General features: G+C 35.1%; 1 non-coding gene across 1 annotated transcript; it reads left to right on the forward strand.

Moving 5' to 3' along the window:
* Positions 1 to 4485: 4485 nt before the first annotated feature.
* LOC130963834 (small nucleolar RNA R71) lies at positions 4486 to 4589 on the forward strand. Its single transcript, XR_009079952.1, has one exon. It is a non-coding gene; the product is annotated as a small nucleolar RNA R71 (small nucleolar RNA).
* The last annotated feature ends 8692 nt before the right edge of the window (positions 4590 to 13281 follow it).

Here is a 13281-nt window from a genome sequence, read left to right on the forward strand (position 1 = left end):
CAATAGCAAAAGGTCCTATTTATAGAGAACTAGTAGCCTAGGGTTTACATAAATGAGTAAATGACTTAAAAATCCACTTCCAGGCCCACTTGGTGTGTGCTTGGGCTGAGCATTGAAGCTTCCATGTGTAGAGACTTTTCTTGGAGTTAAACGCCAGCTTTTGTGCCAGTTTGGGCGTTTAACTCCCACTTTTGTGCCAGTTCCGGCGCTTAACGCCGGGAATTCTGAAGCTGACTTAGAACGCCTGTTTGGGCCATCAAATCTCGGGCAAAGTATGGACTATTATATATTTCTGGAAATCCCTAGATGTCTACTTTCCAACGCAATTAAGAGGGTGCCAATTGGGCTTCTGTAGCTCCAGAAAATCCACTTCGAGTGCAGGCAGGTCAGAATCCAACAGCATCTGCAGCCCTTTTCAGCCTCTGAATCAGATTTTTGCTCAGGTCCCTCAATTTCAGCCAGAAAATACCTGAAATCACAGAAAAACACACAAACTCATAGTAAAGTCTAGAAAAGTAAATTTTAAATAAAAACTAACTAAAACATACTAAAAGCATACTAAAAACAATGCCAAAAAGCGTATAAATTATCTGCTCATCACTTTCTCTACTTGCTTTTTCTTTTTCTTTCTTTTTTTTCGCCAATATATATATTTTTTGCAAGCTTTTGTTTTTCACTACTTTTTCTTGCTTCAAGAATCAATTTCATGATTTTTCAGATCATCAATAACATTTCTCTTTGTTTATCATTCTTTCAAGAGCCAACAACTTTAACATTCATAAAAAACAAGATCAAAATTATGCACTGTTTAAGCATTCATTCAGAAAACAAAAAGTATTGTCACCACATCAATACAATTAAACTAATTTCAAGGACAATTTTTGAAATTCATGTACTTCTTGTTCTTTTGAATTAAAAACATTTTTCATTTAAGAGAGGTGAAAGATTTATGGAATTTATTCATAGCTTTAAGACATAGTTACTACATACTAATGATCGTGAAGTAGAGACACAACATAGATAAAAACGAAAAATAGAAAAATTAAGAACAAGGAATGAATCCACCTTAGTGGCGTCTTCTTTTTGAAGGACCAATGATGTCCTTAAGCTCTTCTATGTCCCTTCCTTGCCTTTGTTGCTCCTCCCTCATTGCTCTTTGATCTTCTCTAATTTCATGGAGAATGATGGAGTGCTCTTGATGTTCCACCCTTAATTGATCCACATTGTAACTCAAATCTTCTAAGGAAGTGTTGAGTTGTTCCCAATAGTTGTTGGGAGGAAAGTGCATCCGTTGAGGCATCTCTGGGATTTCTTGGTGATGAGCTTCCTCATGCGTCTCTTGGGTTCCATGAGTGGGCTCTCTTGTTTGCTCCATCCTTTTCTTAGTAATGAGCTTGTTGATAAACCCCATTTTTAGGGTTTATCTTGTATTGAATTTAGAGTATTTTGATAACCTTTTCTCGCATTTAACCTATGAATTGGCATGGTTTTGTAATCTCTCCCGTATTTGTGCTTAAGTGTAAAAACATGCTTTCTAAGCTTTATTTTGATGAATTTTAATTCATCCTTGATTCCATAAGATTCCTTGATGTGTTTGCTAGTAATCTCAGGATGAAATAGGTTAGGCATGGATCAAAGGAGCAAGGAAGGAAGCATGCAAGTGGAGAGAAGCACAAAAAGCCAAAGAATTGATCCCGGCCAAGCACGCGCACGCGCACAAGATCATAGAAGTGGTCTTGATGGGCTTTGGAGATGAATCTTTCCATCTCCCATGACTCGGAGGTGGAAGCTTTTGTCTTCCCTTTCCCTTTTCTAGAGGTTTCTCCGGCCTTAGGTGCCATCAATGGTAATGGAAAAACAAAAAGCTTATGCTTTTACCATACCAAACATAAAATATTGCTCGCCCTCGAGCAAGAGAAGAAAGAAAGAAGAAGAAGAGAAAATATAGAGGAGAGTGAGGGGGAGGTGTATTCGGCCAAGGTATAGAAGAGGGGGTTGTGTTATGTGAAAATGAAGTAGAATGGAGGGGTTTATATAGGGAAGGGAGAGAGGGTAGGTTTGGCCATTTAGGGTGGGTTTGGGTGGGAAAGATTTTTGAATTTTGAAGGTAGGTGGGGTTTATGGGGAAGAGTGGATGGATGTGAGTGGTGAAGGGGGTAATTGGGAAGAGAGATTGAGGTGATTGGTGAAGGGTTTTTGGGAAAGTGTGTTATAGGATTATTAGGAGGTAAGATGGGAATATGTTAGGTGGGGATCCTGTGGGGTCCACAGATCCTGAGGTATCAAGAATTTACACCCCTGCACCAATTAGGCATGTAAAATGCCTTTGCATGCAATTCTGGCGTTTAAACGCCGAAGTGATGCATGTTCTGGGCGTTCAACGCCCATGTGCAGCATGTTTTTGGCATTGAACGCCAGTTCCATACTTGTTACTAGCGGTCAGCGCCAGCTTTTCTCAGGGCATATTCCTGGCATTCAACCGCCAGGATGTTGCTTGTTTCTGGCGTTCAGTGCCAGATCCATGCTCTGTTCTGGCATTGAACGCCAGCCAGATGCTCCTTACTGGCGTTTAAACGCCAGTAAGTCCTTCCTCTAGGGTGTGATTTTTCTTCTGCTATTTTTGATTCTGTTTTTAATTTTAATATTTTTTTCGTGACTCCACATGATCATGAACCTACTAAAACACAAAATAACAATTAAATAAAAATAAAATTAGATAAATAAAAATTGGGTTGCCTCCCAACAAGCGCTTCTTTAATGTCAATAGCTTGACAGTGGGCTCTCATGGAGCCACACAGGTGATCAGGTCAGTGTTGTATAGTCCCAACACCAAACTTTGAGTTTGGTTGTGGGGATTCAACACCAAACTTAGAGTTTGGTTGTGGCCTCCCAACACCAAACTTAGAGTTTGACTGTGGGGGCTCTGTTTGACTCTGTACTGAGAGAAGCTCTGCATGCTTACTCTCCCTTGTTACAGAAGGATAGCCATGTGCCTTAAACACAAGGTAGTCCCCATTCAATTGAAGGATTAATTCTCCTCTGTTAACATCTATCACAGCTTCTGCTGTGGCTAGAAAAGGTCTTCCAAGGATGATGCATTCATCCTCTTCCTTCCTAGTGTCTAAGATTATGAAATTAGCAGGGATGTAAAGGCCTTCAATATTTACTAACACGTCCTCTACTAATCCATAAGCTTGTCTTACTTACTTGTCTGCCAATTGTAATGAGAATAAGGCAGGTTGTACCTCAATGATCCCTAATTTCTCCATTACAGAGAGTGGCATAAGATTTATGCCTGACCCCAGGTCACACAGAGCCTTGTTAAAGGTCATGGTGCCTATGGTACAGGGTATTAAGAATTTACCAGGATCTTGTCTCTTTTGAGGTAAAGTTTTCTGAACCCATGTATCCAGTTCACTAATGCGCAAGGGAGGTTCACCTTCCCAAGTCTCATTACCAAACAACTTGGCATTCAGCTTCATGATGGCTCCTAGATATTGAGCAACTTGCTCTCTAGTCACATCTTCATCCTCTTCTGAGGAAGAATAGTCTTCAGAGCTCATGAATGGCAGAAGGAGATTTAGTGGAATCTCTATAGTCTCTATATGAGCCTCAGATTCCTTTAGGTCCTCAATAGAGAACTCCTTCTTGTTTGAGAGACGTCCCAGGAGGTCTTCCTCACTAGGATTTTTGTCCTTCTCCTCCCTTGTGCATTCGGCCATATTTATTACATCAATGGCCTTGCACTCTCCTTTTGGATTTTCTTCTGTATTGCTTGGGAGAATACTAGGAGGAGTTTCAGTGACTTTCTTACTCAGTTGGCCCACTTGTGCCTCCAAATTTCTGATGGAGGACCTTGTTTCACTCATGAAACTTAAAGTGGCCTTAGACAGATCAGAGACTAAATTTGCTAAATTAGAGGGGCTCTGCTCAGAATTCTCTGTCTGTTGCTGAGAAGATGATGGAAAAGGCTTATTATTGCTTAGCCTGTTTCTTCCACCATTATTAAAGCCTTGTTGAGGATTTTGTTGATCCTTCCATGAGAAATTTGGATGATTTCTCCATGATGAATTATAGGTGTTTCCATAAGGTTCACCCATGTAATTTACCTCTGCTATTGCAGGGTTCTCAAGATCATAAGCTTCTTCAGAAGCTGCCTCTTTAGTATTGTTGGATGCATTTTGCCATCCATTCAGACTTTGAGAAATCATGTTGACTAACTGAGTCAACACTTTGTTCTGAGCCAATATGGCATTCAGAGCATCAATTTCAAGAACTCCTTTCCTCTGAGGCGTCCCATTATTCACGGAATTCCTTTCAGAAGTGTACATGAATTGGTTATTTGTAACCATGTCAATAAGTTCTTGAGCTTCTGTAGGTATTTTCTTTAAGTGAATGGATCCACCTGCAGAATGGTCCAATGACATTTTGGAAAACTCAGATAGACTATAATAGAATATATCTAATATGGTCTATTCTGAAAACATGTCAGAAGGACATTTTTTGGTCATCTGCTTGTATCTTTCCCAAGCTTCATAGAGGGATTCACCATCTTTTTGCTTGAAGGTCTGAACATCCACTCTAAGCTTGCTCAACTTTTGAGGAGGAAAGAATTTATCCAAGAAGGCCGTGACCAGCTTATCCCAGGAGTCTAGGCTATCTTTAGGTTGTGAGTCCAACCATGTTCTAGCTCTATCTCTTACAGCAAAAGGGAAAAGCATGAGCCTGTAGACTTCAGGATCTACTCCATTTGTCTTGATAGTCTCACAAATCTGTAAGAACTCAGTTAAAAACTGATAAGGATCTTTAGATGGAAGTCCATGAAACTTGCAGTTCTGTTGCATCAAAACAACTAATTGAGGTTTCAGCTCAAAATTGTTTGCTCCAATGGCAGGAATTGAGATGCTTCTTCAATCAAACTTGGACGTTGGTTTAGTGAAATCACCAAGCATCCTCCTTGCATTATTGTTGTTAGGTTCGGCTGCCATCTCCTTCTCTTGTTAAAAAATTTCAGAAAGGTTGCCTCTGGATTGTTGTAATTTAGCTTCTCTTAGTTTCCTCTTCAGAGTCCTTTCAGGTTCTAGATCAGCTTCAACAAAGATGCCTTTTTCCTTATTCCTGATCATATGAAAGAGAAGAGAAAAATAAAAAGGAAGAGGAATTCTCTATATCTGGACAAAGAGGATCCTTATTATTAGTAGAAGAAGAAAGGAATAAGAGTGGAGAATCCAATCACAAGGGTGAGGATAGAGGCAGTGATTGGAGATGAAGAGAGGTGAAGAGAAGTGTTAGTAAATAAATAAATAAATAGAAGAAGAGAAGAGAGAGAGAATTCAAAAATTAATTTTGAAAAGCAGTTAGTGATTTTCGAAAATTAAAGATGAGATAGAATTGAAATTAAAATTTAAAACAATCAATTAATTTAAAAAGAATTTTGAAAAAGGGATGAGATATTTTCGAAAATTAGAGAGGGAGAAGTAGTTAGATGGTTTTGAAAAAGATAAGAAACAAATAAAAAGTCAAATAGTTAGTTGAAAAAGATTTGAAAATCAAATTTGAAAAGATAAGAAGATAAGAAGTTAGAAAAGATATTTTAAAATCAAATTTTTTAAAAAAGATAAAATTTTGAAAAAGATATGATATAAAAGATAAGATAAGATAGATTTAATTTTTAAAATTAATTATTTAACTAACAAGAAACTAAAAGATAAGATTCTAGAATTTAAAGATTGAACCTTTCTTAACAAGAAAGTGACAAACTTCAAATTTTTGAATCAATCATATTACTTGTTAGTATAATTTTCGAAAATCAAGATAAAATTAAGAAAAAGATTTTTGAAAAATATTTAAAAAGATTTTCGAAAATTAAATAAAAAAAAATAAAAAAGATTTAATTTTTGAAAAAGATTTTGAAAAGATAAGATTTTTAAAATTGAAAATTTGACTTGACTCATGAGAAACAACTAATTTTAAAAATTTTTGACTAAGTCAACTCAAATTTTTGAAAATTAGGAGAGAAATAAGGAAAAGATATTTTTTTATTTTTGAATTTTTAATTATGAGAGAGAAAAACATAAAAATGACTCACAACATGAAAATTATGAATCAAAACACATGATACATGCAAGAACACTATGAATGTCAAGATGAACACCAAGAACACTTTGAAGATCATGATGAATATCAAGAACATATTTTTGAAAAATTTTTGATGCAAAGAAAATATGCAAGACACCAAACTTAGAAATTTTTAATGCTTAAACACTATGAATGCAAAAATGCATATGAAAAACAACAAACAACACAAAACAAGAAAACATCAAGATCAAACAAGAAGACTTATCAAGAACAACTTGAAGATCATGAAGAACACCATGAATGCATGAATTTTTCGAAAAAATGCAAGAACAATATGAATATGCAATTGACACCAAACTTAAAAAATTGACTCAAGACTCAAACAAGAAACATAAAATATTTTTGGTTTTTATGATTTTCTATTTTTTTTGTATTTTCTTTTATTTTTTTTGAAAATATTCTTTAGAAAAACGAAAATAAAGAAAAAAAACTTTTGAAAGATTTTTGAAAACTTTTTTGAAAGGAAAATAAAAAGAAAATTACCTAATCTGAGCAACAAGATGAACCGTTAGTTGTCCATACTCGAACAATCCCCGACAACGGCGCCAAAAACTTGGTGGACGAAATTGTGATCATCACCAATGGCTCCAAAGACTTGGTGCTCTTAAACATGAATTACACTTTGTCACAACTCCGCACAACTAACCAGCAAGTGTACTGGGTCGTCCAAGTAATACCTTACGTGAGTAAGGGTCGATCCCACGGAGATTGTTAGTTTGAAGCAAGCTATGGTCATCTTGTAAGTCCCAGTCAAGCGGATTTAAATGGATTAAGAGATTATTGGTTTAATAATGGTAATAAAATAAATAGAAAATAAAGATAAAGTTACTCATGTAATTCAATGGTGGGAATTTCAGATAGGTGTATAGAGGTGCTGTGTTCCTTCTGAATCTTTGCTTTTCTACTTCTTCCTTCCAATTTTTTATCACTCCTTTCTATAGCAAGCTATGTAGGGCATCACTGTTGTCAATGGCTACATCCCATCCTCTTAGTGAAAATGGTCCAAATGCTTTGTCACAGCACGGCTAATCATCTGTCGGTTCTCAATCAGGTTGGAATAGAATCCCATGATTCTTTTGCGTCTGTCACTAACACCCAGCCTTCAGGAGTTTGACGCTCGTCTACCATTAATTCTAGCTTATACTACGAAGATTCTGATCAAGGAATTCAAGAGATATGCGCCCGGTCTAAGGTAGAACGGAAGTGGTTGTCAGTCACGCGCGTTCATAGGTGAGAATGATGATGAGTGTCACGGATCATCACATTTATCAAGTTGAAGTCCAACGAATATCTTAGAACAAGAATAAATCGAATTGGATAGAAAATAGTAGTAATTGCATTAAAAGTTGAGGTACAGCAGAGCTCCACACCCTTAATCTATGGTGTGTAGAAACTCCACCGTTGAAAATACATAAGTGAAAGGTCCAGGCATGGCCGAATGGTCAGTCCCCCAGATCTAAGAACTAAACGTCCCAAGATTCATAATACACTAGTAAAAAGTTCTATCTATATTAAACTAGCTACTAGGGTTTACAGGAGTAAGTAATTGATGTATAAATCCACTTCCGAGGCCCACTTGGTGTATGTTTGGACTGAGCTTGATCTATTCACGAGATGAGACTTCTCTTGGGGTTGAACGCCAAGTTGTAACGTGTTTTGGGTGTTCAACTCTGGTTTGTGACGTGTTTCTGGCGTTTGACTCCAGAATGCAGCATAGAACTGGCGTTGAGCGCCAGTTTACGTCGTCAAATCTCGAATAAAGTATGAACTATTATATATTGCTGGAAAGCTCTGGATGTCTACTTTCCAACGCCGTTGAGAGCGCGCCATTTAGAGTTCTGTATCTCTAGAAAATCCATTTCGAGTGCAGGGAGGTCAGATTCCAACAGCATCAGCAGTCCTTTGTCAGCCTCTTATCAGAGTTTTGCTCAGGTCCCTCAATTTCAACTAGAAAATACCTGAAATCACAGAAAAACACACAAACTCATAGTAAAGTCCAGAAATGTGAATTTAGCATAAAAACTAATGAAAACATCCTAAAAGTAACTAGATCATACTAAAAACTATCTAAAAACAATGCCAAAAAGCGTATAAATTATCCGCTCATCAAGGATCTCCTGATACCTTTTCCGAGTCTCGATCAGCTCTTGAGCCTGTTTGTGAAGGCTCAGGGTGAGCTCCTGTACCTACAGCCTCAAGTCAATGCCTTCCACAGGTTCGACGGCTCGACTAGTGGCAGAGGTGGACGATGGCCTCAACATGGAGGTGCGGAAACTGTTGGCGAAGAACAACCCCGGCCCGTATACGCGATTCTTGTACAGCACTGAGGCGGTCTCGAGCCAAATTGCATCAGGATTGACGACTGAAGTAGTAGAGCCACCAGCATCCTCTCCACTTTGTTGAGATTGCTGAGTTAAGGCCTCCAGTCTCTGCGTGTAAGACTCCTGTACAACACGTTATTATGATTAGGATTTTAGTTGTACAATTAATTGAAAGTTTTATATCACAAGATCAGATGTTTACTCACATAATGATCCGCAGACCACTGATCATTAAATTTCTCTTTGTTCTCCTTCAAAGTGTAGGTGTACTTGAAGGTATTTGTCAATGTCGCATCGCAATCCAACGACTTCGATTACACATGTTGCATTGAAACAATATGTTAGGATGACTACTAATGATATATCAAAGAATTTAACTAAGTTAATAACAAAATTAGAGAAGCTACAAACTGGCCTGGCCTTAGTCTTCATGAAGGTCACTGAGCCACCGATATACTTGGACAACGTGTCCAATGCCCTTTTAGCTCTGTTTGTGACATGCCTATGTCTGAATCCTTCATCGGTCTACTAGTGGACGTATAGAGTCTTCTTGATTTTTAGGCCGAGCTAGGAAGTGTGGTGGTCTCGCCTCTCACGTACATCCTCCAGCATCTATTACAGCTGCCTACCATTCGATGGTCGTATATCTTTCTGATGAGAGCGTCGTGCTCCTTGTCCCATATAAGGTTCATCTGCACAAAGAAACTTTAAAATTTAGTGAATCAAAATATATCCCATTAAACAAAATAGAAGATATAAACTAGCTAATAAGGTTTGACTATATTAAATTTTTACCGCCAACTTTTAAAACCATCGCTCATTGGTCTCAAAAGGGAAAAAATAATAGAATAATAGATATCACTCATATAATACCTTATATTGTATATATTTATTATACAATCAGAAAAAAAAGAATAATTAACAAGTTGGCCACATCACGCGCCAGAGGTTGCATATGGGCTTTTTTCACATAGCGCTGCTTTGGAGTTTGGACACCATACTTTCTGACACCGTCGTCAAAAACATTATCAAATTGAGAGTATTATATATATAATAATTTATTAAATTATAAATTTTTAAATAAAATTTAAATTTATAATAAATTAATTTTTACTGTATCAAATTAAAAGATATTATAGATTAACGATGTTTATAAATCAGGCTAAATTTAATTAGATATAAATAGAGTTCTAAAAATTGACAAATTTATTTTAACTCGACTCAAAAATAATATAAATAGGCCAAATTAAATTAAATTAACCTAATATAAAATTAAGATATATATATATATATATATATATATATATATATAAGTTTATAAATTTTATATAAAAAATATTAACTAAAATATAAAAATATAACATAACATTATTAATTTTATTTTAAAATATGTTTCATTATACAAAATATGACTTTAAGTCTAACCGGTAATTTAAAACATATTTCAAACTCGATTCAAATATAATTTTAAATAAAATGATAAATTCAAATCCTACCCTAGACCTTAAACACCGTAGACAAAACAAAAAATTGTCATTCCGTTTGTGATTCGATGCATTGCCATTTTTATAGTAAAAAACTTATTATTGCAAATATCATGAGTTTAATTTTAGAGTAACTCTTCAAAATTTTATTACAAACTTACCATTTTAATCTTTTATACATACAATTAATTATATATTAATATATTAATAAAAAGTTAAATTTTGAATTTACTAAATAAAAAGTAATTTAAATAAATGTATCTAATTGAATAATCGTATAATTTTTTTTTTACAAACATCAAAGATAAAGTATAATAAGTCTTTAACAAAGTTTTATGATAAAATTATAGTTTCATAAAAAAAATTAAATAAGTCTAAAAATTACAATAATAAATTTATAAATCGGTGACAAAAGATAGGAGATCATATATAAATATATAACATTATTTCTCAAGAATTTATAAATTCAATATTTTTGTTCTTTAAACACTTATTTGGTACCTTTTTAGTGACCTATGAGTTTACTATAGAATTTGGTCAAGGACTTGATACTAATTATTTCTTAAAGAACTATATACATCTGTCGCAAAATTGAGCAAAACCTACACATATTATTCAATTGGAAATGTTTGATAACCAAAGAAAATTAGTCAAAAATAGTCATAATTTACTTTATTTAGTATTCATTAATTATTGCAACAATTAATTAATGTTAAATAAGACAAGTTCTAGCTATTTTTTTTTGTCTTCCTACCATTAATTCATGGTGGGTTCACCATAGATATAATCACGTTATATTTGCAAAACTTTTGACGCAGTAGATATTTTAGTTAAATTGTTTTAAATGACATGATAGATAGTCATTTTGATATGAACGTAAAATACGGATTATTAATTAGTCACAATATATATATATATATAGAGAATGATTATATATTCAACGATTACATTACTATATTCGTAAGTTTTAATTTCGTATTTTATCTTTGAAATATTAGTCTTTTAAAACGTTTTTTCTTTCTATTTTTTAGTTAAAACTAAAACTTTTCTTTTAAAAATATCATTTTTTTATTATTTTCTTTTTCGTTTTCTTATTCTTCTACTATTTTTATTCTCAAATAATCATTATAATCACTATTATAACTACTACATATAATTAGTTAATTATAATTTTTATCATTACAAAAAAAAGCATGATAGAGGAAACCAAAAATGTTATTTAAAAAAAAAAAACTAATTTTCTCAACAAGAAAAACGCTGAACACCGATAAATTTACCGTCGAATGGAATCCGACAGTATAAATCTCGCCGAAAATTAGTTACCATCGAATTCTGCGACAGATTACCTGCCCAAAAATTATTTAGTTATCGAAAAATTTTTTTGACGGTAACATTGGTGCCACAATATCCCGTTTTTCACACTATTACCGTCGGATTATGCTCTCGGTAAATCTAATGGTAATGTCAATTTTTTAAAAAATATATTGTGACACAATTATTTTTTTAATTTTTCAATTTTTAATTTTAATTTTATTTAAATTTATTTTTCACGCAATTATTAGTCATATTATAAATAATACAAACCAATTATGCAATATTAAATATCAAATATTCAAATAAATTAAAAGTCAAATAAATCAAATACAATAAAATAGTAAAATAAAGCTCTAATCATTAAAGATCCTAGTAGTAGTATTCGTCGTAGTCGCCATTCCCGTGGTCTTGCTGAGGTGGCAGAGAAGGTAGTGATATCAGTGTCCCACCAGCCAACATTGCTGCCTCCAACAATGCCGCTGTCGCAGGCATGCATCTGAGCCTGATACACCGCAATCTGCTGCTCCATCTGTTGAAGCCACTCCAGCTATTTCCTCCACTCCAGCATGAGGTCATCTGTGCTTGTCACGCGTGTATGAGGATCTCCTGATACCTTTCCTGAGTCTCGGTCAGCTCTTGAGCCTGTTCGTGAAGGCTCAGGGTGAGCTCCTGCACCTACAGCCTCAAGTCAATGCCTTCCACAGGTTTGACGGCTCGACTAGTGGCAAAGGTGGACGATGGCCTCAACATGGAGGTGCGGAAGCTATTGGTGAAGAACAACCCCGGCCCGTATACGCAATTCTTGTACAGCATTGAGGAGGTCTCGAGCCAAATCGCATCAGGATTGACGACTGAAGTAGTAGAGCCACCAGCATCCTCTCCACTTTGTTGAGATTGCTGAGTTAAGGCCTCCAGTCTCTGCGTGTAAGACTCCTGTATAACACGTTATTTTGATTAGGATGATAGTTGTACAGTTAATTGAAAATTTTATATCACAAGATCAGATGTTTACTCACATAATAATCCGCAGACCACTGATCATCAAATTTCTCTTTGTTCTCCTTCAAAGTGTAGGTGTACTTGAAGGTCTCTGTCAATGTCGCATCGCAATCCAATGACTTCGATTACACATGTTGCACTGAAACAATATGTTAGGATGCCTACTAATGATATATCAAAGAATTTAACTAAGTTAATAACAAAATTAGAGAAGCTACAAACTGCCTGGCCTTAGTCTTCATGAAGGTTGCTGAGCCACCGATATACTTGGACAACATGTCCAATGCCCTTTTAGCTCTGTTTGTGAGATGCCGATATCTGAACTCTTCATCGGTCTACTAGTGGATGTATAGAGCCTTCTTGATTTTCAGGCCGAGCCAGGAAGTGAGGTGGTCCCGCCTCTCACGTACATCCTCCAGCATCTATTACAGCTGCCTACCATTCGTTGGCCGTATATCTTTCTGATGAGGGAGTCGTGCTCCTTGTCCCATATAAAGTTCATCTGCACAAAGAAACTTTAAAATTTAGTGAATAAAAATATATCGTATTAAACAAAATAGAAGATATAAACTAGCTAATAAGGTTTGACTATATTAAATTTTTACCGCCAACTTTTGAAGCCATTGCTCATTGGTCTTAGAAAGGATTTTCTTGTAGCTCAGCCTTGGATGGTCGTATATCAGCTTGATAACATTGGTCATCTCTTGAGTACATGCATTGTTTGGTGCAAACCTATCAACAATTCACAACACAAACTAATATGGCAATATAAATTAAAACTTCAGAAGTAAATAACCATAATATATAGAGATATTTTTAGAAATATCGGTAGAGTTTCATCTATAACTAGAATGCAGGACAAACTATATCCATTAATAAATAACTTAAACAACACCAATTGTCAAAAATCAATGAACACATTCAATAATCAGGAAGCAACATTCATAAATCCATTAAATCCACTAAACTAGAATCAATAATCAAGAATCGATAATCAGGATATATCAAACACTTTTAGCAGTTCA

This window comes from Arachis stenosperma, chromosome 2 (genome assembly GCF_014773155.1).
Source record: "Arachis stenosperma cultivar V10309 chromosome 2, arast.V10309.gnm1.PFL2, whole genome shotgun sequence".
Classification (NCBI taxonomy): Eukaryota; Viridiplantae; Streptophyta; class Magnoliopsida; order Fabales; family Fabaceae; genus Arachis; species Arachis stenosperma.